General features: G+C 37.4%; 1 long non-coding RNA gene across 2 annotated transcripts; it reads left to right on the forward strand.

Annotated features, from left to right (window-relative positions):
* Positions 1-228: 228 nt before the first annotated feature.
* LOC135297327 (uncharacterized) lies at positions 229-26267 on the forward strand. Of its 2 annotated transcripts, XR_010359352.1 has the most exons (6): positions 229-1849; positions 4184-4336; positions 10178-10284; positions 11541-11728; positions 18508-18739; positions 24443-26267. It is a non-coding gene; the product is annotated as an uncharacterized LOC135297327 (long non-coding RNA). The 2 variants fall into 2 exon arrangements; XR_010359351.1 differs by lacking the exon at positions 24443-26267 and having other exon boundaries at positions 232-1849; positions 18508-24435.
* Positions 26268-27109: the final 842 nt, after the last annotated feature.

Consider the following 27109-nt stretch of genomic DNA (forward strand, 5'->3'; position numbering starts at 1 on the left):
GCTATTTAGGGACAATAACAGGAACACGCGGCGGCGGCGGCAGCGCTGCCCCGCCCAGCGCCGCCCGCCGGGCCCGCTCCGCCACCTGGCGGCACCGGCCCGGGCCCCAACCCAAACCCCAACCCAAGCCCCAACCCGAACCCCAATCTGAACCCGAAGCCGAAGCCGCGGAAGGCCGGGAGCAGGAGCCCCCATTTTGCATTCGGGCCTGCCCAGCGCCTGCCGGCCGCCTGAGGGCTGCGCCCGCGGAATCCTCTCGGCCCTCAGGGTCCCCTCAGCCCGGCGTCTCCAAGGTTTTCCTGACGGTCGCATGTCTTCTTCCTTGTGAAGCAGTGGTGGGTTTAGATGCATTTTCACAGGCACAGTAGTTGGCTTCACAGGTGGACAGTGCAGTTAAATACTTTGATGGCTGCGTCCTCTTTATCTCAGTACATCTTTTGGGGGTTGGCGACCCCCCCTCCAGCCCATGCACACTGTGCCCTTATTCCCGTGTGGGTGTTCCTGGACTTCTTGCTAGACCAATGTCCCATGAGTTACATGTGCTTCCCTGGCCTGTGACTGCAAATTAGGGGCTTGCCATATTATACCAACTGTTTGTCTGTGAGGTAGGGGAAGCCCCTCCATGATACTCATGAGTGAACATATGCTCAAACTCAAATGTGACTAATTCTTCATAACAAGAAAAACTTTGCATTTCCTGGTGAACAGGATAAGCAGAGTGTTTAAATGTACTTGTTTCAAAGAACTCTGCTTAATCTTCTGAATAAATCGTTTCAGAGAAAAACAGCAGTAACAATCTATTCATTTTTGTATTAAAATAGCAAGAACGTATTTTAAACTAACTATTTTTTCTGTCCCAGGAAATGGCCTGCCTACCTCCTTTTTTAAATACTATTTTTATTCTCTTGGTGGCCTGGATTCAGGATGGAGTTAATATTTTTCTCCATGACGCAGTAGGCAGAACATGCTGAAACTTTATGAACCCAGAAGCATATTCTCTGTGATAAACAAAAACAAACTAAAAAAAAACTTATTTCAAGAACTCTGCAACTCATATGGCTTCTACCATCTGGCACACAGTCCTGGCACACTGTAAATCCTTGCAAGTGGTATCTCCTTTACAGACCCTAATACATAAAACCCATATGCCAGTGGCTTGCAGAGGCCACCCCCTCAAGTTGCAGTCATCATATTGTAGCAGTGTGAGATCTTCTATGAAGCCAAAGCTTTTATGGTATTTCAGAAGGTAAAAAAAAGAATCCATTGCCTCCAAACTGTAACAGTATGGACACTGACAGTGAGGCAACTTTCCGTCATGATGCCTTTCTTTGGAAATGTCACCAACCACACTCAACACAGAGAGCTGCGAGTTAAGCAAAGGCTAATCCAGAGAGGGGGATTGAATGTTGAGTGCTCTAAAGATAATTCCAGGGTTATCTCTGGAAAAAATTAAAACAACTCGCATTGAAACATTTAGTAATACAAGATACCAAGGTTACATTTGATGAATACCAACCCTAATGACAAATATACTCTGTGTAAATCTGAGCTCCATGACTTTTGGCAAGGATATTTGCCAGCAGCTCAAAAGTCCTGGCACAGAATATCCACATGCCCATAAATTTCTGCAGGCACAAATACATCTGTTAAATCATTCCTTCATGCTTCCCTTCAATATATAAAGTCCTAAATGTTGAGCACTTCATCACCAAGCTGTCATAGGCCATCCCTGACCTCCCCAGCACAAAAGGACTGGAGGCCTGAGGGAGCTCAGAGTGGTTTCCCTGGAGCAATACGTCTTCATCCACAGGAACTGAAAGGACACGGAAAAGCAGAAGGCCCTTAAAAGGTTAGATTACTCTGGATGAGGGGTGTCCTCATGGATTACTACTAGATTTTGATGCCAGAAGGCATAATCAGGTCTAACCCTATGAATAATACACGTGGTAATAGATCAAGCTCATCTCCTCTCTATAGTCAGGACCTTTTTGATCTGCTAAAATGAGGCTAATGAAAATAAGGAATATTTACATCTTACCAAGACCTTGTTTGCTTTCTGTGGAGAGCTGTCACCATTTCTTACCTGAACTGGGCAAGCACTAGAACTGTAGTAGGGTAAACACAAATTATTTAATAATTTACTTTATACATAGAGGCATTTTTCTCAATTGTTGAGGTCACACAGCAGCTCTTTCTGATGGCATCACTGATGAAGGAACATCCTGTTAGATTGCTGCTGCTGCTTCTGGATTATCCTAGGAGGTGGGTGTTGAATAATGGGGCTTCTGTGCAAAACATCAGCCTGTAGGCACACAGAGGGATACACAACTTCAGGAACATGTTTAGGGTGAGGTGCAATAAGAAAACAAGAATCCAATCTGGAAAAACAGTGTTTCTTCTCTATTCAGACATACACTTAAAATCTGCAATTAGTTACTTTTTTGTTCTTAGATAATTAGAAAACGTGATCTCTCCTTTGTATAAATATAAAACATTATTAGAATTCCTACCATAATAATACCAGCAGCAACTTCCATAGCCATTCATAGCCCTTTCTTTGACTAAGGGCTGTACCCAAGGCAGTGAAAGAAAGCCACTTCTTTGTGTGCCATCCAGTGACTTTTATCCCAAAGTGCATTCCCCATCCTTTGGAATTTTCAAGTACAGAAACTCTATCAATGTTTTTGTGCTGTTATAATATTTTAATTGAAAGAGTGAAGGGATTTTTGAATAGATAAAGCAATTTTTGATTTGATAAAACACTAACATTTGTCTGGTCACAAATGTAATACTAGAGCAGTACCAAAAGACTTAGAGTTTGGTTATGGTATGTTATTTTTATATGCTCAAATTAATAATTGTTATTATAATAAAGGATTGTATTATATAATTGTATTATAATAAAGGATTTTTTTTTACCGTAGCAGCCACCTCTGTCATAGCTGAGATTTCTCTGTAGTAAGTGCTGTACCATAGGAAAAAGCAGAAAAAATAACCCATTCTCCAAAGCTTTTCAACTTAAGGGTACATACAGCAAGTCCCTTGTAGTGCAGGGGTTAAAACAGGGAAGTTCAAGGAACAGTAAAGCCAGTTAAATCAACATGATGGTTTGACAGCTTTTGACAGAATCTGGCTGCTTTCAAGAGATTTGCAGAAAATGTTGCCCAGGAGACTATTAAGGAAACGTTTACAGGCAGATGACATGCTAACTTTGCACAGGTTCACAGGGACAACCCGTGGCCTTCTCACTATGTGAAAAGCAAGCTCGAAAAGGCATATCCAAAACGTTAACAGGTGGATGATAGATGCTAGGATCTTAACGTGACAGGAAGCAGAGGCAAGATTTTAAACCTGATCTAAAGAGATGAGTGGGAGAAATGATACGGGAGGAAGCCTGAGTGGGAAGAGCAGGAAACTGCTCTGTACGGTTGAGGAGCAGGGAGGCCACATGTTGATGCACAGAGCAGATGAGTCTGTCAAAGACAAGAAAGAGAAAACCAGCCTTTGCAGCAGAATTGTCAATGAATCTCCTACCTTTTGTCAACCTTGGAGGGGAAAAACGAAGAAGTAAATATTAGTAAATGTTAAAAACAAGAATAGTTTTGAGATGTAGCAGGTGTCTCACAGGGTAAAAAGAAATGGCATATTCAGAGATGCTATAATGGAAACATTTGTGGGTTTAAGCACAGCACTACAGCACAGTTGTAGGGAAGCCTGAGTGATATCAGAAGCATGTGTGATGTTGAAGAAAGTGGGACTACTTACTGTCTAGTAAAGACATTCTGGGTAAGGATGAAGCATTAACTCTGAGCCTGAATATGAGAAGGTTTTAAGAGGTTTTGTTGGGGGCATTGTAAGCAGAATCTCTTTTGCTATTAAGCATTGAACTATGAGTTCTGATATTAATAGGAATATGTATGTATCAATATAAGTCTTGACATATATAAAGAGACATGATATAAAGAGCAGCACCATGGTAAAGTAAGTGATTGAAAACGGGGACTAGAGCTGAGGAAGTAAGAGAAGGTAAAGATGATTCTGGAACCTGTGTAGCAGGTGTAGCAGAAACTACAGTAAAAAATGTTCTCTATGTCCCCTGTCATTAAACAAGCAAGAAAAATGAATAAAAGCCTCAGTCAGAGTTGGCTGAGAAATCTCATATCATCAGCATTTTTTATTGCAGTGAGGAAACCAAAGCCAGTTCATGTCATACTTTTTAGACATCTTGTTGAAGATCGGTTTCGTGATGAATGTAAGCTGACCTAAAAACTGCCTGATGCTGAGATGCATGGTCCAGCTTTCACCACATTTCTGCTGCTTCTTTTCTACTACCAAGGTAAATTGATTTAAAGTTAACCCTGGAAGAATATCATGAGTTTTAAACAACATGAGTGTATTGACCTGATCTCCCAGAGACTGATCAAGTCACTGTAGCTGCTGCAAGGGAGTGGGCAGAAATGATCAGTTCTGGGTGGGATGGAGAGGGAAAAGACAGAACTGCTCTTTTCCAGGGTAACAGTATTAGATCGACTTTAAAATAGCAATGTCAAAGTCAAAGCTTGTGTCAAGTTTAGATGCTCTGAATGATTGTTAGGAATACCTAGGCTTTATACATTTCTCTTCTCTCTTCAACAGCTTTACAGAAAAGGAAAACAAATATGCTATATGAAAGACCAATGAAAAAAGACATATTCCATAAATGACCATTTTTCACGGAAATTTTATTTTCCATCAATTTTATTCCACATTTTCTTCCACATTTTTCATTAATTTCAATCCTTACATTCCACAGAAATGCATACTTATATTACATTAATTACATAAGTCTGATTGTTGGGGATTCAAAGGCTGTAACAAATTTTCACTTTTGACTAATTTGTTTTTCCTTACTGTATTTGCATATTTAGCAAAATACAGTATCTTAGTCTGAATGATTGAATTTGCTTTCTATTTTTTTCAAAGTATCATAAAATATTTAATAAGTTCTTCATATCTTCTGCATTCTGGCTTTTGTTTCATCATTGGTGTTTTTACCCATAAATAGCTTTGAGCTTGTGCCTAGTACAGTGATCAGGCAAAAAACAAGAGAGAAAAACAAATGAACCAAAAAAAAAAGCATATCAGGATATTGTTGCAAAAACTCAACAATTTTTCAATCAACCATGTTAAAAAAAACTAAATAAATACTAAATATGCCCCATCACATATTTTTGAGAATATTTAGCAATTAAATTTGGGACATTCATGTTTGCTGAACTTAAAAACTGCAGGCTTGAGCTCATAGAAGTAGATTTTAGACTATTCATTATGTTAGTAAGTACCTGCTTGCATGCTCATCCTATTAAGTAACATGAATAATGTGTGACTTACCATGATTACCCAATTAAGCATACCAGTTCATAGTTTAAATGTCTAATAATTATACTTGAGCAAATTATAATTGAATTTAAAAATGCATTGAATGCATTCTCATTGTAGATAATTTGGAGAGGGCACTCTTTATTTTGGATAACTCTCAAGAAAAAAAATATATTTGCCATTTGAATTAAATGTTTATGTCTATCAAAATGACACAGAGCTGACTTTAGTTATATCCATAGATGCCAGTGAGGAGCAGCATTTTCCTTTTAAACATATTTTATCAGCTTTGATTTGCTGTCTAATCTTGATTCCTTTCCCTCTCCTTTTTGCCTCTCATTTACTGCTACAATTCTATTTTTAACTATTGGGATCTGAGTTATGCTGCCCAGAGTTTGCATTTTGATTTTATATCAACATGTTATTTTTTATATCTTTCATATAAATATGTCTTAACCCTATGGAGATTTCGTGAGAACCATGACATCATAAAAATTTATCTTTATTTAATAATAGGTAACCAAGCAGGGAAAAAACTTAAGAAAAGTAAACAAAGGCTTCTATTGTAATAATTGCCATGAAAAGTTTGCAACATATCCATTCTTAATGAAACAATATGCTGAACAATGTTCTAATGACACCAGCCTACACAATATCTTTCCTATTTTAAGACTCCGTGCAACATCTACAAAAAAGATGTTCAGAAATCAAACAGATTATGTAACTCTAAAGTATGCAATTATGAAAGAAGAAAAAACAAAAAGTGATGAAACAATTCCAACTTACAACAAAATTTATTAAAACAATTGATATATTCAGATGGTACAAGCAACTTTGTTGTGAATTCTGAGCAGAACGAGAACTAATAAAGAGCAAACCAAAAAGGCAGGATTGTTCTTGTTGTGTGCTGAAGCCAGGCATAGAGGCATCTCTAGCTTTTGCTTTCGCTGTTGTGATTCTTTTAGTGGTTCTGGTGGTACAAGAGACACTGTTAGACATCAGATTGTCACTTCTGCCCTGTTTTATCTGTGAGCCCAGCATATTTCAGATTGTGCTGTATCCCATTTTCAGAGGTCCATATTAATTGTTAAAGACCTCCAGTTCAGGAAAATAAACTTTAAGCATGTGCTTAATCACTTTCTTGAATCAAAACCTAGAAAATCAACTTTTTTAGTGCAATTTTTAATAGATTTTGTTTGCAGAGCATTTTTTATCATATTAGTAGAATCAATCCACCTTGATGCCCTTATCCTTTTTAATAATTGATGTTCTTATTTGGCATTTTCACAATTGTACATTAAGAATGAAGATTTCCTATTGGAGGTGTAAAATAGCCCTTCTGAAAGACTTGGGAAGGGAAACACCCCAAAACTATGTTTGCTGAAGCTGTGCTGATTCTGCTTTGACATTCACCAAAGACAATGAGATACAGTTACCTACTGATTTCTTATCACTTTTGTTATTCCGGAGGTTGAAGCACTTTTTCCTTCTATAAATCTTCATGTGCATATTTACGTGAAATCAATAGCTAAAAAAAAAAAAAAATCCAAACCTAAGGTTTTTTATTTTCAAAGGACATTATTTTTTATGTATTGCTCATGATGTCATTCTTGGGCCTTTCCTGTGCAGGGCCAGCAGCTGGACTTCAACGATGCTTGTGTGTACCTTCCAACTCAGAATGTTCTGTGATTCTGTACTACCTGACCCACTCTGTTAGACTAAGATGTTCTATCTATCAATAGAATTAGCTTTATTGCCTAGAAATTATGATAAATGCTAGGATATAGAACAGCTATCCCATGATATGGGATGTTGTTTAATCAGTACTTGTATTACTTGAAAAGAACAGAACTTCACGTAAAGTATTCTGATAAAATCATCCCACTGGTCTCTGAGATTCTGATCACTTTATTATTCTCAATCCTTCAAAATGTAAGAAAAATTACATCCTTTTAACAATAGGTAAGGAGTATGCTTTTCTTTTTACAGAAATTCTTGCCTGTCAAACTTTGTAAAAAGCAACAAATCATCATGCACCATTCAGAGCATCTGTTGCTAAATTTGGCTCTTTTCTATTTACTCAAATGTGAGGAATATTTCTAGAGGCCTACATTTTATAGAATTGACATGCCAAAAGTTCACTGACCACACTGTCTTCATAAAAGCTTTGTTTGCTAGTTAGTTGTTTCTGAGTGCACTTATTCAAAAGGATTTTGAAGCTGCTGATGTGTTGTATTTGGTTCTTTTGAAATGCTGAAAACAGTGTCTTATTATGTTTAGATTTTAGCTTACCTTTGTAACCAGTTCTAATTGTTTAATTTACTGGTGGTCTTTTAAGGTGGACAGCAGAAAAAAATCTCTTTTCAAATTACTTGAATTACTTGAAATTACTCCTTCAATCAAATGTCATTACATCAAATTAGTAAATGAATAGCTTTTTTTTATTGAAACTAAAATTACAGCTGTCAGATAAATGTACCCAGATTAAACTTAAGAGTTCAGGGCTTGGCCAAGATTTCCCCACCCAGCCTGGACAAGGACTCTCCATCTTCTTGCACCTAGTTTACACACTGTAAAATGGAAAAAAAAAGTAGCTCATCTTTTAGTCCCCATCTTTGTGCATTACTGTGATTTTATGCAATGAGAATCAAGAACTTTCACTAATTATACAATAAGAACCATCATTTGTGAACAAATTTAACACATTCGTGGTTTTAAGAATGAGAGTAGTCCCACTGAGATGCTTTCTATGTGGCCTGTCTTTACAGGGTCCTTAGGATTAGTCACAATGTATGAAGACTCCTGTGGTATATCTGCAGCTAGATGCCATTACTGTGGTATATTTGCAGTTAGATGCCTTTAAATTGCCTTCTTGATCCCATTTTTAAGAAAGATTTAGAGACAGCTTGTGGCTTAGCCCGTATGATAATGACCAAGATAGAGTGAAAAGAAACTGCATTTCCCACTGTATCATGACATTCTGAATCCAGGCTGAAGGTTAGATCTAGCCTCCCTTTTTTTTGACACTGAAAATTATACATGTTTATCTCTTAAGTATCAGGTGTGCTTTTCTTCAGCTGTCAGTTAGACTTAATTCTGTTGTTAAAGGATTTGGCAGTTTGCAACTGTTAAAAACAGTTTGCAAGGGATATTGTTGCCCTTGGCTGAGTTTTGCATTTTAGCTGTATCCCTATTTAAAACCTCTGTATTTTCCATGTCGCACGAATTGTCAAGTGTCGTCTTTCAGAAGAATGGACAGCAGCCTTCACTACAAGCATACAGAGTATACCTATGTTCCCAGTGTGCTGTTTATGTATTTTATAGGTTGGCTTAGTATTTACTTAAATGCACATAAAAAAGATAATATCTGTATGCTTCAACACTGAAAAATAAACAATAAAATCATCACGAAAAGGAAAGTCAAAATGACAGAATATTCTTTGTATATGCACATCAGCAACAAAATGTAGAAATCATCTAAATTAAATCTTCCCAGATCTAAAACTTCCAAGTAAACAGCAACTTGGGATATTCAGCGTTTCTCAATTTAAAGTAACATGCCTTCTAGGAGAACAAATAAATTTAAGCTATTTTAGTTTGGACAGAAAATTAACTCTAATTTGCAGATACCTTCTCAGAGAAACCTCTAACAGTAATGTCTATTCTTAGCAACAGAGGAAATTCTGAGTACCTCTGTGACTTATGTTATCTGATACCTAATGTTTTGGAGCAGTTTTGCGAGGGGGGGTGGAGGGCAGCAGGGTGAAGTCCCATGAAGACACCATAGACATGTAAGTATTTGCTCCATCTGTGATAGAGTAAGTTCCTTTTAGAAGAGGAGTGTCTAAAGTAAAAAGCATGTCTTTCTTTAATTGAGAAAAACTAGCCCTAACAATTGATTTGAAATAATGAATTTATGCTTGGAAAATATGCACTATCTGCATTTGTATCTTGTTTAAGTAAGAACTGACATTCTTACTCACATGGATTGTGAAGCCCTTAAAATGAAAAATAATCATGTGTTATTCTGATAAAATACATGTGTTTACATTAGTATATTGTATATATTTATATATATACACACACACACATTTGTATATATTTACACACACATGTATATATGTATATATATACATATTTCCAAGAAAGGAGTAATTAAAAATTGGCTCAAAGTATTTCTCCAGTCTTTTACTTTCTAATATGTTATACCCTTAGTGAAGGGAAGCTTCCCAATATTTGAATGTTTAAACTGATATGTGTCAGCATCGAGTATGAAGTTAACACCAGTTATGAATATAACCTCCCTGCTGGGCAGCCATTAGAAAGTTGTTCTTTCCAATTCCTGTGTAAATATCTAGGTTAGATTCCTAATAAAAATTCTCTGAACTTTAGCTGAAACAAAAATAACAGAACTATTTGAGGTTTGTTACAGTCACGTCTATATCCAGCTGACCTTGTCCCAATTTTAGCTTTGTTTCCCTTTTCTGTGTGGCTTCTGGGAAACCGCCTTAAAAATAAAATCTACTCAGAGGATGAAATACTGAACTTCTTACTCTGATAAAACTTCTATCTAGCTCTGTCTTGCAAGCAGTTGCCTTTGCACTCCTCATTTTTTTCAGAATCAGTGCTAAAGTTCCACTGCAGAGGCAATGATAACCTAGAACAAATTAGGATATATTGAATATAGTCAACTTGTGCCAAATGAAGATTCATAATACTGGAAAAAAATTACCACCAGTTCAAGCATATAGGAATCTTAATAGTACATAATGGCAGTACATTGAACATTAAGAATTTGTTTCCTTTTTTTTTTTTTAAGGTGTAGAAAAAGTAGTAAAGTGACTTTACCTGAGAAGCTAATATTAAGTTCAGCAAAGTATTTTCATTTTAGACCATATGCTAAGGACTTGACTATGCCTTTAAAAAGTGAGTACAGAGCACTTTTCCCCGGTTTTCATCCTGACATGAAAGGGGAAGAAAGAGATAGAATGTGTTGCTTCCCTCCTCCAAAGGAGAAGCTAAGGTTGTCCAGTTTTTAGCTTTGCACTGGGCTGTAAAGCAAGATCAACACAGGTATCTGCCTTTTTGTCCCTTCATGTCCCATGGTGGGAGCATAGACTTCTTCAGTTACCTACCTGGCAACACTGAGAAAAATATTGGGGGGGTTATATTCTTCTTTTCCTTTTTTTCTTGCTCTTCCTCAGTTTCTCTATTATTATTGTCTTGATCTCTTCTGTAAAGTACTTTAAAATATTTAATGAAAATACTACAGTCCTTATATTTATTTTTAATTGAAACAATAGGAGACAAATGCAGCATCACTGGTAATTGTTAGAGCAATTTTCCTTTAAATAATAAAGACTGTCAGTCTGTTCAATGATGATCAAGTATATACCAGCAAAGTTTAAATTCCTGTCCCTGTTTCTCAAATATGCTAAAAATTTATATTCTGTTCTGGTAAGCTAAAAGAATCTTAAAACTTAAACCTCAAAGGTCTCATAAATCAGAGTTTTCCCAGGGATGTAATATACACTTATTGTGAAATACTGTAATAAAAAAATCAGGAAGCCTCATTTGTAGCCACCATTGCACTTGTGGGTATTTTGTAAGCAGAAGAGAAGACTTCTAACTAAGAATTTACACATAAACTCTTCTGATCTCATAAGCTGTCACAATAGAAAACACAAACATTCATGTGTGCAGTGTTGCAGTGCTCCATTAAAATGCTTGCTTGCTAAGCCTCAAATGCTGCTGCTCAGAATACTGTCAGTGGCTAAGGATAGATCTTTCACAGCCTCACAAGGCCACAGCAAATGAAGCACTCCCCAGTGCAGACCTGAGCTGCTCTGACCTCCACCAAGGCACAGGTAGAGTGTACAGGTTCACCAGCTGCCCTTGTCCTTTCCCAAGTCAGCTGCATGATATGGTGCAGAAAAAGAAAAAAAAATAAATTGCTGAGGATTCCATAAGGCATTTTTGAAAGGCATACTGTGCAAATCCTTTCTCTGTATCCTGTTGTTTTTACCAGTATCACACAGGGAAGTATAGCTTTTGCATCCTCCCCTCCCCCACTTTACCCAGAGTAGTAAATTCCAAAGTCTAATAGAAATAGCCAAAGGATTAAGTCAAGAAGGACCTGTCGGCCAGTGTGTCATCCTCATCTGTTGGTTTTTTTCTTCTAGAAGTACAGCTGTTGATGTTGTGTGGGACTACCAACAAAAACTGGACCAGATGTTTTATCTACTGGAGTAAATGCTAATACTCACCCATAAGGGGAGCAGGCGCCAAGAACTTCTGAAACAGGTGCTGCAAAACACATAGCTATATTTGGAAGAGATTTTTGGATACCACCTACATGGCAAAGCATGAGGTATTGATTTCAAACTTTTTAAACATTCGTCTTGTGGAAAACCCCCACAAAAAATCTTTTGGGAGGAAGTCTGCAACAGGATGGATACACTGTCACAAAAATATGGCAATGATTTTATAAGATGATACACAGCTAAATGAACAATAAACCACCTATTCAGGATATAACTTTCTCCATGTTACATTTTATGACCAGAAAAACATTTGCAAGAAAAATACTGACACACTTAGAACTTTGAAGAATGACCCTCTTGAGCATCCAGTAGGATACAAATCATTCCCTAGAGCACTATAAGTTCTAACATCTTTTAAAGAACAATAATGGATTAATCTTTTAATGTATGTCACAGGTAAATTATGTTAACTGAAGTAGTAGATTTTTAAAGCAATTTCAAATTAAAATTGTCTTAAAAGTACACTAAAGTAGGAAAATTATAATTATAAAATGTAATGAATTAAAGAACTTTGATTTGACCTACTTGAACATATGCACTGTAACAGTCTTGTTCTGCAGTACACAAAAGTTCCTGGCAAAGTAAAGCTTTTGCAGATCTTGCTTTGATAAAACTAAGTAAAAGAAAAAATTTCTTTCTTCTTTCTGTCTCTTTTGCTTCATTCACCATCTATCTCAAACTCTAAATGGCAAAGAGGAATATGGTGTAAATTAGGCATATAAATTAGCCAAATAACACATTATGTGCACAAAATTAATAACACCCACTTGAAGTGTCAGGAAGTGCAAATGAGAAGTTTTGAGACCTTTATCAGTACATTTTTAACAAACTCTACTGAGGATATAGAAATTATATCCTCAAAGGTTTTGTAATTTAGACAATTCTGTCTGGATGTTCCTTAGATTGGCACATTCATCTGTCTTATTTCAGGACTGTTTTTTCTGTCTCTAAAAGTAATCTTGATGGCAGTGGTAGAGTTCTAGTAAATAGTGATTTGCAAGGAGATGACTAAACATTTGCAGAGACACTTCTTTAACTTTCATTCATTATTTTTCTTTTAATTTTAAGTTAAAATTAAAAATCTGCTTGGAACAAAGAATAAGTTTGAATCCTCTGTTCCACCCACCTGGACAGCCCATTTCAATGCCCAGTCACTCCTGTGAAGTTCTCCTTAATACCCAACCTAAAGCTCCTCTGGCACAGGTTAAGACTGTGTCCTCTTGTCCTGTCCCTGGTTGCCTGGAAGAAGAGACCAACCCTCACCTGGCTACACCCTCCTTTCAGGGAGTTGTAGAGAGTGATGAGATCTCCCCTGAGCCTACTGGGTAAACACCCCCAGCTCCCTCAGCCACTCCTTACAGAACTTGTGTTCCAGACCGTTCCCGAGCTCCATTGCCCTTCTCCGGACATACTTCAGCATGTCAACATCCTTCCTAAACTGAGGGGTCAGAACTGCACACAGGACTCCAGTTATGGCCTAACTAGTGCTGAGTGCAGGGGGAGAACTGCTTCCCTGGTTCTGCTGGCTACACTATTGCTGATACAGGTCAGGATGCTGTCGGCCTTCCTGGCCACCTGAGCACACTGCTGGTTCATGTTCATCCTGCTGTCAATCAGTACCCTCAGGTCCCTTTCTGCCTGGCTGCTGCCCAGCTACTCTGTCCCCAACTCATTGCGTTGTTGTGTGTTGTTAGGGAAAAACTGCAAGACCTGGCACATAGTATTGTTAAACCTCATATTGTTGGATTCAGCCCATCTATCCAGTCTGTCCAGGTCCCTCTGCAGAGCCCTCCTACACTCCAGCAGATCAACACTTGCACCCAGCTTGGTGTCATCTGCAAACTTGCTAATTGTGAAGTCAATCCCCTCATCTGGTCATCAATAAAGATATTAAACAGGACTGGGCCCAGTCCCTGGGGTACACCACTAGTGACCAGACACCAGCTGGATGCAGCACCAATCCCCATCCATCTCTGGGCCCAGCCATCAGCCAGTTCTTAACCCAGCAAACAGTACACCTGTCCCAGCCATGGGCTGCCAATTGTCCAGGTAGACAACATCCACAGCCTTTCCTGCATCCACCTAGGTGGGTCACCTGATCATAAAACGAGAGCAGGATGGTCAAGCACAACCTGCCACTCCTAACTCGTGCTGGTCTGATCCTCCAGCCATCCTGTAGGTGCCGTGTGGTGGCATAACCTTGCCAGGCACCCAGGTAAGGCTGACAGGCCTGTAGTTTCCCAGATCCCCCTTTCAGCCTTCCTTATGGATGGGCATCACACTGGGCAACTTCCAGTCATCTGGGGCCTCCACAGTGAGCCAGGACCAATGATAAATTATGGACAGCAGCTTGGCAAGCTCATCTGCCACCTCCCTCATCACCCTGGGATGGATCCCACCTGGGCCCATAGACTTGTGAGCCTCCAAATGGCTCAGAAGATCACTATTTGCTTCCTCCTGGATTACAGGGGTCTATTCTGCTCTCAAAATTGTGCTGATGGGCACCAGCCCTTTAGACATTTATTGATAACATGGGTTTTCCTGTTCCTTTGATCATCCATCCTTGCTACTTTAGGAAGTGAGCAGAATGCCACCTGTGCTCCTGTCCTATCAACCAATCGACCCAAAGCCTTGAAACCCGTTTTAATCATCCTGGTATTTTTCGTATCAACCTCATCACTGCCAATGTGGACAACCAGCAGAGGGGAATAATCAGAGGGCTGAATTAGTTCAGGGAGCCTCCTGCTAATATCCTGTATCTGGGCCCCAGGAAGGCAGCATAAAAATATCTACTCCATAATGAGAAATGTGTTGGAATTAAGGCTTTTACATTTATGGAATGTTGTAATATATTCTCAATTATGGATTATTAATCAATTCATTTAAAGAATGTAAGGATCAACTTCCTCCAAGAATAACTAAAGCAAGGTCAATTCCAATGGTCAGTACACATCCTATTACTTCTGCATCAGTCTTTTTGAAAATGGAGACTAGAAGGATGGAAAGAATGAAGAAGAATTAAAAAAGACTATAAGATCTGACACTATGAATTCTTCATTTCCCTCTTCTAGCTGGTTTAAGGACTCTTTCCTCATTCTTAAGAGTGCATTCCCCAGAAACTAAGTAAAATAATTTCCTATTTTGCTTACCAAAGGGCAGAGGGAACCAAGCCAAGATCTGTTCCTATCCTGTTCTGGCTTATAAAGAAAGTCTTCATTCTTGGTGGGGTCAACTGCTCCCAAAGGCATGTAGCAGTACCATAAATATTTCAAATACCAACTGTATGCTGGGAAGCTCCGGGAGGCATTGGGGTCTCAGTGGAACAAGATGCCTCCCCTGGGAAGTCATGAGGTTGTGTAATGCTGAGCTGTGCTTACGGGGATAACCAGGCTTCCTGTGTTGCTTATTAAAACTTAGATTACTTCTTGTTCCTTTTAAGTCTGCATTTGTGGTTTCTTATTAACCATTCCTTTAGCATATTATCAAAGTCTGATGATACAAAGTCCAGTGTGTGCATTCCTTTACTTTTAATCCAGTTTCCCCAGGAATATGGCTTGCAGCTATAGCATTTGTAAGCTTTCGTGTTGCCTATCTGCCAGACCCTGGAAAATCTGTTAGCTACTTCTGCCCAAATTCAACAGGGAGCTGAAAGACTCTTCTGTATACATTTCCTACAAGTCTCATGAAAATAACTGGCCGCAAAGGTCGAGGGGATACAGACATTGCTGTCCTGGCAGCAAAGGCTGCAGTGTGAGTGCAGTCATGGTTAGGCATAGAAGAATCCACATGGAAATTCACCCTCAGAAAAAAATAATATAAAAATAAGGCTTCATTAATACCACTGTTTATGGAACTACTTGATTTAGGTAATATATCTACATTGGAAAATCAGATGACAGGAATATCTTTGTTAATTTATGGATCATTAATAATTTTGCATACTAATGTATTCACTTGATCCTGCTCCCATCAACCTCAAAGGGATCTTTCCACCAAGTTAAGAGGTAATTGGACTAGGCCCATGCATAAACATTTATAGTACTAACATTAAAACATAATTATTTTGTAAAAGTCTCAAAAGCAGAAACAAAAGAAACATTTTAAACCAGTTTTAAATGCTGTGGTAGATTTCATTTATACAAAACAACAGCATAAAAGGAAACCACAAATTCATATTCATAAAGTCATAAATGAGTGTACCATAAGTGCAAGTAATGTTCACTTCCTTCACTATTCCTGCAATTTTATTATATTTTGGAAATGAAACTTTCCATTATTCAGTAACACTCAACTTACAGAGGAGATTTTCATTGAAGTGCAAGATGGCCAAAGTTATTCTGCTGGATGGAAAATTAATGTATATGAGGTATGGGATTCCATGACTCCTTTTTTAAAACATCTATATAAATTAACATGAGAATATTCAAAAGGCTTGGCTTTCACAGATTCATGGAAGTCCTACAGAGGCTTTGGTAAATGCCTCCACTGAGGAAATATTTCATATCCTCCAGTAGCCTGCTATTCCACCCAAGAGAGCATTCCTATTCTTTTGAACCTAAGTTAAAGCTCAGCTGAGAAGCCATTAACTGTCCACATTAATCCTGTATTGGAAAATCCTTCAGTGGGGATGGAAATTCCATGGCAAAGTCTTAGCAGATTTTCCGCTGCATTGTTCTTGTCGGGAGAAAGAGGGGTAATGTTCCCACAGAATGATCAGTAGGCCCAGTCCAAGGGGCTCTCACAGGATTCATCAGGGTCTAGGAGCAGCAATCACACATAAAACTCCCATGTCTTCTGATGGCATTTTTGATCTACTTCTGCCAAAAATTGTATTATCAAGTTCTCCCTCTCTTGGTGCTAAATGGCATATATAAAATTATATATATATATATATATATATAAAAACCAAAAAGAAAGAAAATAAGATTTTGCTTAAAGTGTGAGCATTTGAAGTGTCTCTTCTTGGAGAAAGTCCTCAACTGGTTGCTGATTCTACTTGAGACCAAACTAGCTTAGAGAAAAGGCTTCATGTGGGAAGGTCATCCAGATGAGAAAGGAAGAAGCATGCTGCTCTTCAGTTTCTTGAGAAGTTTTGAACAAGCGTTACGCAAACATGGCACTATCCCCTCACTGTTCCCTAATACGCTGTGACTGAGGCTTTCTCTGTGCTGTAACTGATACTGTCTATCATGAGAAAAAGAGACACGTAGAGACAATATGGTGGTTGGGGGCTGGAAAAGACATGAAACATGTGGGCTCAGTGTGGTGCTTTAATGCAAAGTAGAAGCTTCCCCACCTACAGAGGATCTGCCCAGAGTCATCTGTGCTGTGCTGTAGCCATACTGTTCAAGAAGGAGGATAATACAGATTCTGGTCCTCTCAGGTAGAGAAAAGATCTGTTTAACACTTCCCCCCTTCCTGGGCTGTCTGATATGAGAAAAAGCCCCAATACTAATACCACTTAGAATCTAATTTTCCATCTCCTTGGATTTTATCAGTGTGTACCTAAAAACCAAAACACTTTAGTGTCCTAAATGGCAAACTAATGGCTAAAAGCTACCAAAATATTTCAGCATTGGACAATCAAAAATCAGATTTCCCCAATGTGGATGAATTGGATTCTATTCAATTTTACAGATTTTCATGTTGACAATGAGAAATAAAAATATTCAAATGGCTTTATTGTCTGTGTAATTGGTTTGACAGCTGCATAAAAAATTGCCACAAACCAAAACCCAAAAATAAACAGAAAAAAGCACCAAAAAACTCTTCAGTCTTTGCCCTCCAAGCAAGGTTCTTTGTGTAATGCAGCAGAAATGAGTGTCACCCTTCAAAGACAAACTCTTTCAGATTATGTTGAATAATTTTCTTTTTCTGACTGAATTTCATAACGGTTGGCTTGTCAAGATTCCATGTGATCATGTAGAGTAACTTGGATATATGTAAAGATGTTCAGCTTTCTCATCTGCCTTGCTGGGATATAAAAATTGTCACATTATCCCTTAGATTTCCAGCTAATTTTTGCTGATGGAGATGAATGGTCACTGAGACATAGTATTATCATTGTTGCCATACCTCCTGTACTGGAAAAGATGTTATTACTACATTTGCTGTTGTTTGCTTTTGTATAAAAAGAAGAGACTTGAGCTAAGAGACGTCATCTGTTGAGCACATATGCTTCTATTTCCAAGAATCTGGATAATTTAATTATATTATCTGTTACAAAATGTTCTTCATACAAAAAGTGGTATTTGAACAAATGATTTTAATTAATACTGAATTTTAATGCATGTCATAAAATGCCTTTTTTTTCCCAGACAGAATATGCTCTTGTTGACTGATGTGATATGGGTAAGTTAGTGTAGAATTATAATTTAGTCTATTAACTACCACTTCTGCCACTGGCCACATTCACTCTCTACCTATTTTTTGTGATATGTATTTGGTGCCAGAGAATGCTGTATATAGGAACTTATCTTCAGCCTCTCTTGTGAGCTACTGTTCTTCCCTCATTTACTACTACATCCTTTGGCTATTGCCTCAAATTCTTTACTAAGGTTACACTTTAGGTTTACTAAGGTTACACTTTTAGTCAGTACTTTAAAAAATTCCAAAAATCTTTGGGTGAACTTATACATAACAGAGTTAATTCAAATAAGAAATTAACTCTGTTAAATACCCCAAATACAGAATTCTTGTTCTGAGTTTTTTTATAAATTCGGTTTCAATTTCACAGGACTGTGTGAATAGAGATAGATGAAATTCTGTGAAATCTGTAGAAAATGTGTACTTTTAAACTTTCCTATCACAAATCTCTTCATAACAGTTCACATTTATGATGAAAAATAATAAGAGAAAGAAAAAGAGAAAAAAGAGAGAAGAGAAAGAGAAGAGAAGAGAAGAGAAGAGAAGAGAAGAGAAGAGAAGAGAAGAGAAGAGAAGAGAAGAGAAGAGAAGAGAAGAGAAGAGAAGAGAAGAGAAGAGAAGAGAAGAGAAGAGAAGAGAAGAGATAAATCAATTGAAGCCAGGATGCTAAGACCAAGGCTGAATATTCAGAGGTGAGAAGTGTCTTGCAGATATGAAGGCAGCTTACAGATACTTTCCCTAAATGTCCAAATTTCATTGCTTTACCCATGCATAAGTGCCTGTACCTCAGAGAAATTTTGTTTGTATTTAGTAAGGCTTTCCTTAGGCCTTAGGAATTCCTTAGTGGAATTCCAGCTAAAGATGGATTTGGAGGTGCTGTCTCCAAAGGTCTCAGTACCTGACAGATGAGATTAGGGACCAGTGGTACCCCAAAGTGTGAAGGTAGCTGTACTACCCAAACAGGAAAAATTTCCAGGTACCAACTTCCATATTCTATGTCACATCTTGCTCAAATAATGCAAATGTCCATCCCTCCTCTTCCATCACTGCCAGTCCCTTCCTTCACCAGCACTGGCTCTAATTGCATTTAAAGCAACACAGAAGTTAAACAAACATACAATTCTGACAGAAAATCACCGTTCCAGAAGTACAGCATTAATTAGTGGCCTATAGAAATTACCTTTTTCTTATATTAGGTTGAGATTATATTTATTTGTAATTGCCAATTTTTCAGTTTTTGTATTTGGAATATTTTAATAGTACAGTTTTAACCCTCATATATCCTGAAGGAAAACCTATAAATATATGTAGATGTAGAAGCAGCCCTTTGACTAATATTAACATTGGCCACTTCAATGTTATTTTTAAAAGATACAGGTGATTTTGTTGCTGTTCTAATAGTAATAAAGAGAAGAAGTGTTCTGCATACATCATAGCAGTGAAATAAACAGTAAAATACATCTAAATGGAGTCCTAGGACTACCAAAGAATCAGTTCTCTGCCCCTCTTCACCAAACATATTGACAGTTTCTGATTTCCCTTAGGTATTATCCAGCAGTAAAAGTCAGCAATAACCTGTCCCACTTGACAGAAACTGCCAGCACATGGTAGAACTTGAGCTTTCATCTCACTCATCTGAAATACATGTCACAGTAGGTGATAGGCATTGTCTGCATTGTCCCCAAATTGTTGAAAGAGCTTATTTTATAGCCCTAGTGCACCTTGGTATTGATTCCAATGAATGAAAGCTGTGAACAATAAAACAGGAAAGTAACTGAGAAAACAGGCAAAATTAAAATAGTATTTTGGAATGAATGGGGAGTTTTGCAAAAGACAGAGCACCTGATTGCTCTGATTTGAACTCCAAACAGTAATTTCAGATAGTATGGCTGCAATGTGATCTAATATTTCCATATTGAATAGTGAACACTATTCCTCAATTATTTTTTTTCCCAGCAGAAGGTTTAAATAGAAAGACACACTTTGGCATTTAAAGCAATATAATCTAAAGGACAACTGTCAGGTTTAACCTTTTACATGTCACGACTGTGAAATGATTGAGACTATTGATAGACAAATGTATAACAGGGAAAAACAACTAAAAAAATTAACCTGTAATACCTTATAATACAAGAAACATAAATAACTAATGACTTGTTCACATCTGAGAATTTCAAATGTCCTGATAATATATGCTGACATTTCCTGGGTAAGTAGTCTTGTTTCCTATTTATTCTACATATGCTATCAATATTGTCATGGTTACAGTCCAGCTAAATTATTAATACATATGTACAAAAATTCTGAGAGCAGTTAGATTTAGAATCAAAGTAAGCATTCCAGATTTGTACATTCCTTCTTTGTCTACCAAAAAAATAAAAGAGAAATCAGAATCATAGTTGAATAAAGTTACATGTAATTCACATAAGTAATTATTAGGTAGAACTTTATTAAGTTAATTAGAGCATTTTTACCAGCTTCACTAGGTGTTCTGTCTTTTAGTTATGTGCATCCAGTTCTTGTTAGAACATTAGTCTCAATGAGTTTTAGGAGTGAGACAAATTAAGATTTTTCTACTAAAAATGTGTTCATCAGTTATAGTTAAACCAAACTTTGTTTGTCACTCTTAGGTTTTAAATCTCACTTACTAAAAATTGCATTTTAGTAGTAAAAAGACAAAGCATTGAATATAAACTAAGATGTCTGTCTGAATTATTCAGGGTGAACTGGAAAAATTAATTGATACATAGAGAATAATGAATGTCCAAGGAGTATTCCTTTTGATAATTTTCACTTTTCTTTGCCTATTTTGTAAATTAAAAAAAAAAAATAAATTTCTCATAACAAATGTAAAATATCAAAGGTATTATGGAATAATTTGTAATATAAATACCCAGGTGGAATTGAAATACTGCATACTGCATGATTACAGTTTTTCAACCTTCAACTAAAGAATTAAAAATATCTTTTTCAATATTAAAAGTTGAGTCTCAGAATTGTTATACTGAGAACAAATACGCACAGAACTTTAAGAATTAGAAGAATCCATTTGTATAGTTTATTTGTGTTCATTCCAGAAGGTTCTCTGTAAAACATATTATCTAAACCCAATTACATCGCTTAAGCTGAATCAACGACCACGCTTGCTTGTATAAGTGAAAACAAACAAAAAAAAAAACCCAAACCAAAACAAAGCAAATAACCAAAAACCCCACCAAAGTCTCTCTGTAATCTGAGAGATAAGAAAATGTTATTTAAAAAATAATGTGTTGGCATCTTGATCTGCTGAAAGTAATATTGGATGACCAAGGAAAGGCAGGTGATTCAAGATGTTTTTGCCCTGCCTTGATGCTGGATATAAACACAGAATTGTGTAGAGAGGACATGGACTTTTTACATCCCACTGCCAGATGGTCTGAGTCTCTTTCATGTAAGTCAAGGATTGCTGTCCTCTTCCTGATTGCCTGCTCAAGTTCTTGAGACAGCATCAATGGTTTTAGTCTCATAAAATCTACTACAAATACTGATATGTCAACAGGACTGGAACACCAGTAGATCTGACCACAAGATCCAGCTGAAGGCTGAGAAAACATTTCCAAAGTGCACATCAGTGCAGTGACAGTGCTACACTTCCCAAGAGGGACTGTAGCTGAGACAGAGAGTGAAAAAGCTGTATGAGCCTGTACAATAGTCACAAGTGTGATCTGCTTGCTGCTTGCAAATCTAGTAATGAAAAATCACCCATAGAAGCAAACCAACAGGGCAGTAAAGAATACCTTTTTACTCCTACTCTGCATGTTAAGAGTTAAGGAGACACAGCAAATCTTTTTCCTTACTACTAACTACAAAAACTCTAACAGCTTCACTGCCCTAAGGTAACAGGAGCCCTGTAGCAATGTTTCTGGTAGAATTCAAAGATGAGCTTGTGAGAGTTGATTACCTCTTTTTTCCAAACTTCTAACCTAAACTCTTTGTATCTTCTTTCCTGAATAAAAAAAAGGATTTTTTTAATAATAAAAAAGTGAAGAGAGAGAGGAAAAAAACCCTGACAGGCAGTCAAGAGAATACATTAATTATATTAAACCTTACAAAATCTTCATAACTAAACTCACTACCATGAGTTAATGCACACTAATATCTACCTAGATGCTCTAGAACCTAGTTACTGTTGGGGGCAGGTTATAAAAGACTGTAATCAGCTGTGGCAGCTAGACCAACTAACTAGAAAAGGAGATGGGAATGATTGCTTTAATGTAATCCCAAAAATAAGGCATTTCCTAGAAAGGGGGTCTGCTTGAGCTCAAAAGCAATGATGACCTGAACATTGAGAGAAGAACCCTTCTGATTTAAAAAGGATGGCATTGACAAGGCAGTTGACATTAACCCCATATATACTAAGAGGGAAGGACTGTGAGAATTATACTGACAATATCTTGTGGTTATATTTTTTATCATTAGGAAGTGATAGAATTTGAAATATCTAGGAAACTGCTAATATATTGCAAGTTCCTACCAATGCTAGTATGCTATTCCCCATAACTACATCCAACCCATCTATCCCCCTGGTCTGAGAAAATTTTTCTTGCTCTCTATGAGTCTGAACTAATTAATCCATCCTCCTTCCTGTCTTTCTTATTGCTGAGACTTCTCTTCTCCTCAGGGCCTGCTTCTTCTCACCATCATTTTTCATGTGAAATGGTAATTTGTGAGGCAGAAATGTTTTGAGAAGTAGGAAATGCTGTGTTCTCTTCCTGACTGCATCACTGCCTCTGATACCAGCAAGTCATCTCAGCTTCCTGCTTGTTTCCTTTAACTCACATCCAAGTCTCTAAAGTTAAGACTCCAAGGCTGCACCTGAACAGATACGTGCTGTTCAAAGCACTGGGTGTACAGCTACGTTCATTTGCTTCTTGCAGCCAAGCCTGACCAGGAAATCTACTAAACATGTCTTCCTGCAGACTGAAAGAAAAGGTGTAGGAACTTGCATGATGTTGAGTATCTCCTAATGTCAGTGCATTAACATTTGTTGAAGCCTACAACAAAATCCAGACTTGCAACATCTGTCAGGGTACTTAGCAGTTTACAATATGTAAATCACCATATTTCTAATTATGTACAGGAAAAAAAACCTCCAGGGATTAGCAAATAGATATTGCTAATATACTGCAATCAGCCATGGAAGGCCAATTCATATCATGGCATGAATAAGAAAATATTAACAGAAAAAAATCCCAGTTATGAAAAAGTGAGGCCTAAATATCCTTGGAAAGAAACCCACTTATCTGTGGGGGTTTGCCCTAAGATGTTACAAAAACTAACACAGAATAAACAATTGTTATGAATGCTGACCTATACTATCTTGTTCTTTCACTGTAAGCATACCCCAGTAACTTTAGACATATGGACTTTGCAAATGGTATCAAAGCTGTACGTGGATGGAAATCCAAGATATTAAAAAGCTAAGCCGATAGGCTGTCTGCTAACTATCCATCAAGAGAAATAAAGAAGCTCAGACAATTTATAGAAATACACATTTACTCAGGGAAAATATCTCTGTTTTACTATCATAAGCAACATTATCTTCCGAGGATTAATGGATGAACTAGCAAAATCTCATTCCCTCAACGTACTGGTAGATACCAGAAGACAAACTTCTTGATCTGGCATACATGAAGTTGCTGTAATCAGAACAGCTTTTCACATTGTCCTAAACATTTTTGCTAACCCACATCATCATCCACAGAAACTGAGAAGGTGATTATAGACAAGAAGGGAATTGAGTCAGTAGGGATAGATGGCTTTTATGGCCAGTTATATTTATCAGAATTAAAGTCTAGAAAGAGCTAGAAAAAATACTGGAAATTTGGTGTGATTTCTTGGAATAAAAGCTTCTATGCAGCACCAAAGTAGGTTAATTTGATAAGTAGATAATAGGGCAGGTTGAGATTGTTGTAACAACCTCTGGCATTTGTGAATTCCAGCCAGAATACACAATGGTGCAAAAGTTATAGAAACATTGTCAGGAAATTCACAGGGAGTTATACAGCCCTCTTGCCATAAAGCTGGATCAGCTATAATTGCCTCTCAATCAACTGCTGATTGCTTGTCTGGGTTATGGACTGCTCATATTGTAAGTCCAGAGACTCCTGAAAGGCTCTGCATGAGCCAGCTCATATCCATGAGAATGAGAGTTGTGTTGGCAGGACACCGACATGCTGGTGTGCTCCACACCTGCCAGGTCCTCCCACCTCTGCAGTCACCACTGTCACCAGATCCCTCTTTTCCCCATTTCCTTCCCAGGGAATGATCCCATAGACCATCTTGCATTCATCCTATACTTCCTGGAGTTTGAGGTAGGGTTGGGTTTCAGGTGTTTTATTTCTTTCCCTTTTCAGCATTTGATTGAGCTGAAAACCAGAGGACAAGCCATTTTGACCCTATTTGAATCAGTAATTTCAAGAGTTTCAAGCTCAGACAAGTTTTAATGAGTTTGAGTTGAAATAGAAAGTATTACAGCTGGGCCCTGACTTACCAAGGTAACAGCTACCCACCAGCTTCAACCCTCCTTCTTTTCCTACAAGAGCTCAAAACTGTATTCAGAATAGGAAGTACCTTGACTAGAATGCTATGAACTTTCTAAGGACCGACTAAACTGGGGGATTAGCTATGACAAACCCTAGTTCACATCCAGTGTATCCCTGATCCTATTTGATTTCCTCTATTTTATACTGCAGTTATTGGAACACAACAGATTGCAGTGAAATAAACACAGTATTTTCAGATTTATATTCTAACATTTTAAATCTTATCAGTATGCAGCACTGTGAAGAGGATTGTGGATGCTGATCTAATCCACCTACTTTTCTGGTGGCCAGATTTTCTGTAATAAAAATGCAAATAATCCCTAGAATGACATACCAGTTTTAAATACTTCTACTTTTCTTCTGTAAACTGACAGCAAATTGTCTTTCCTTGCTAAGTATGCTTATTTGTTGAGAATATTTTCTTTATGCTAAAGAAGCTAAATCCAACGTGACCTTGAGAGTGATCAATTTAAATACAACACTGCCTTTCTAGATATAGTAGTTATTTCTCCCAATATGTTTCTGGTACATATCCTTAAATAGATATTGATTCCCTAGTTCCTTAACTTTGCAGTTTTAAAGTTATATATTCTAGCTCATTAAGGTCTGAAAAAATCCTTGGGTTGAATTCACAGTTTCAATGACTTAAGTGCAATGTGAAGAACTACACGTGTAAATGACCAATTCCATTCATTTATAGCTTATTTATTTACAATTTGTATTAATAAATAGCTTCTAAGTTTGAGAAAAAATATTCACAAGTAAATTAGTTATGCAATTGTATTTTAGAATTGCTTGTGCGGTTGCTCTGAGGCGATTAAAAAAAGCAGATACTTTTACTTCTATGTTCCACATGAGGAATCAAAGACGTATTAAGAAAAAGCTGCATACCTGCTTGTTAGGTATTCCAGACTTAAATTTTGAACTACTGAGCTGTCCCAAGCTAAGGATTCAACTGAGAGGAAAAACTTGCAGGGCTAAAAAACACCCCAGAGACTTCCTGATGGGATATTTATTTGTTATGAAATGGTTCAAAACAATTCATACACAGATTGTATTAAAATGAACTCTTCTTTTCACTTTCTCAATTTCCCACCATTTTCCATTAAGAGGTTCTGAAACACCTTGCAGCTACTAATGTAATAAGCCCATGATATTCCTGTGAAGATAAGAGAAATTATTCTCATGAGGTTTGGACTGATTCAGCACTGCTTGTATTAGTGGCAGGTTTCATCTTGATCTTCTTCTTCTCTGGTAGTAGAGATTGCTCATGTGTATAACCTGTTTATGAAAGAGTTTATGTCAAGAGACTGCTACAAAGGAGACATAAATGATCTTAACAAACTAAAGAATGAAAAAAGAAATTTAATGTGCAACAAAGACACAATGAGGTATGGAATAGAAACAAAACATTCGTGTAGGAAAGAAATACAACTTTGGTACTAAAAACACCAATGTTCCCAAATTCAGAAATATATAGGGAGTTACTAGCATATATCAGCATAATGGAAACAGCCTTTTGAATTGAAATGAGGATATTTTGATATTTTATTTAGTGTTGGGGAAGGGATTTTTTATTTTTGGTAGTATAAATGTCTTCAACCATGTAATAAAATGAAATAATTTCAGTTATCACTATTGAAAATTTCAGACTTACAGGAAATTTACACTCAACATGTATTTTTCACATGGAGAGATTTACCAGAAGAAAGAGTACTGAGTACAGAAGTGAGGAATCAGTGAAAGGGATGGTAGTTTTCTCATATCACTTTGTGGATTCACAAAAGCTCTGCATTCCATGATGACCAAGAAAGCTATACAGCTCCACTCAATTACTGCTGCAACTTTATCCAGCCTAGATGTGGCTTCAATACAACACAAACATTACAGAAGAACAAGCTCAGGAAATTTCAGCTGCTACAGCCTGTATATCAGAATGCTTTCTTCCTCCCACAGTTATATTCAGCAGTATTTACTAACCTGTTTCTAGGGGAAATTAGGAGATGGGTTTCACTTCAGTACCCTTAATAAATCAAGAAGCAGGTAGGAGCAGGGATAAGTGAATTTCCTATCTTCCAGATGGATCCACTGCTTCTTGCTGGGGGAAACAGGGATATTCACTTTCCCTGTAAAGTCATCAGGTATCAGATTTGCTGATTTCCAAGGAGTGCCGCCTTGTCCCTCTGGACTCTTCTCAGGTTTGGGGCAAGAGAATTCTCTACCTTTCCTGTTGAATCTGTGCCATTGTGCAATTAAGTATTTTGGTTCCTGGGGCCAGAAGAGGGAAACACAAGCATAAGCATGAACAATTTGTGACTTGGATCTAAAGGACAAGACCTAAGGAGACAAGAAGCCTGGATTTTGGTCCTTGTTCCATACATATCTCTGTATTTTCCTCTCTTACATGCAGCTATCACAGCATAAACAGTGCATGAATCAGGGTACTAATCCCATTCACAGCTGAAGCCTCTCTCACTT

The sequence above is a fragment of the Passer domesticus genome, chromosome 3, assembly GCF_036417665.1.
Source record: "Passer domesticus isolate bPasDom1 chromosome 3, bPasDom1.hap1, whole genome shotgun sequence".
Classification (NCBI taxonomy): Eukaryota; Metazoa; Chordata; class Aves; order Passeriformes; family Passeridae; genus Passer; species Passer domesticus.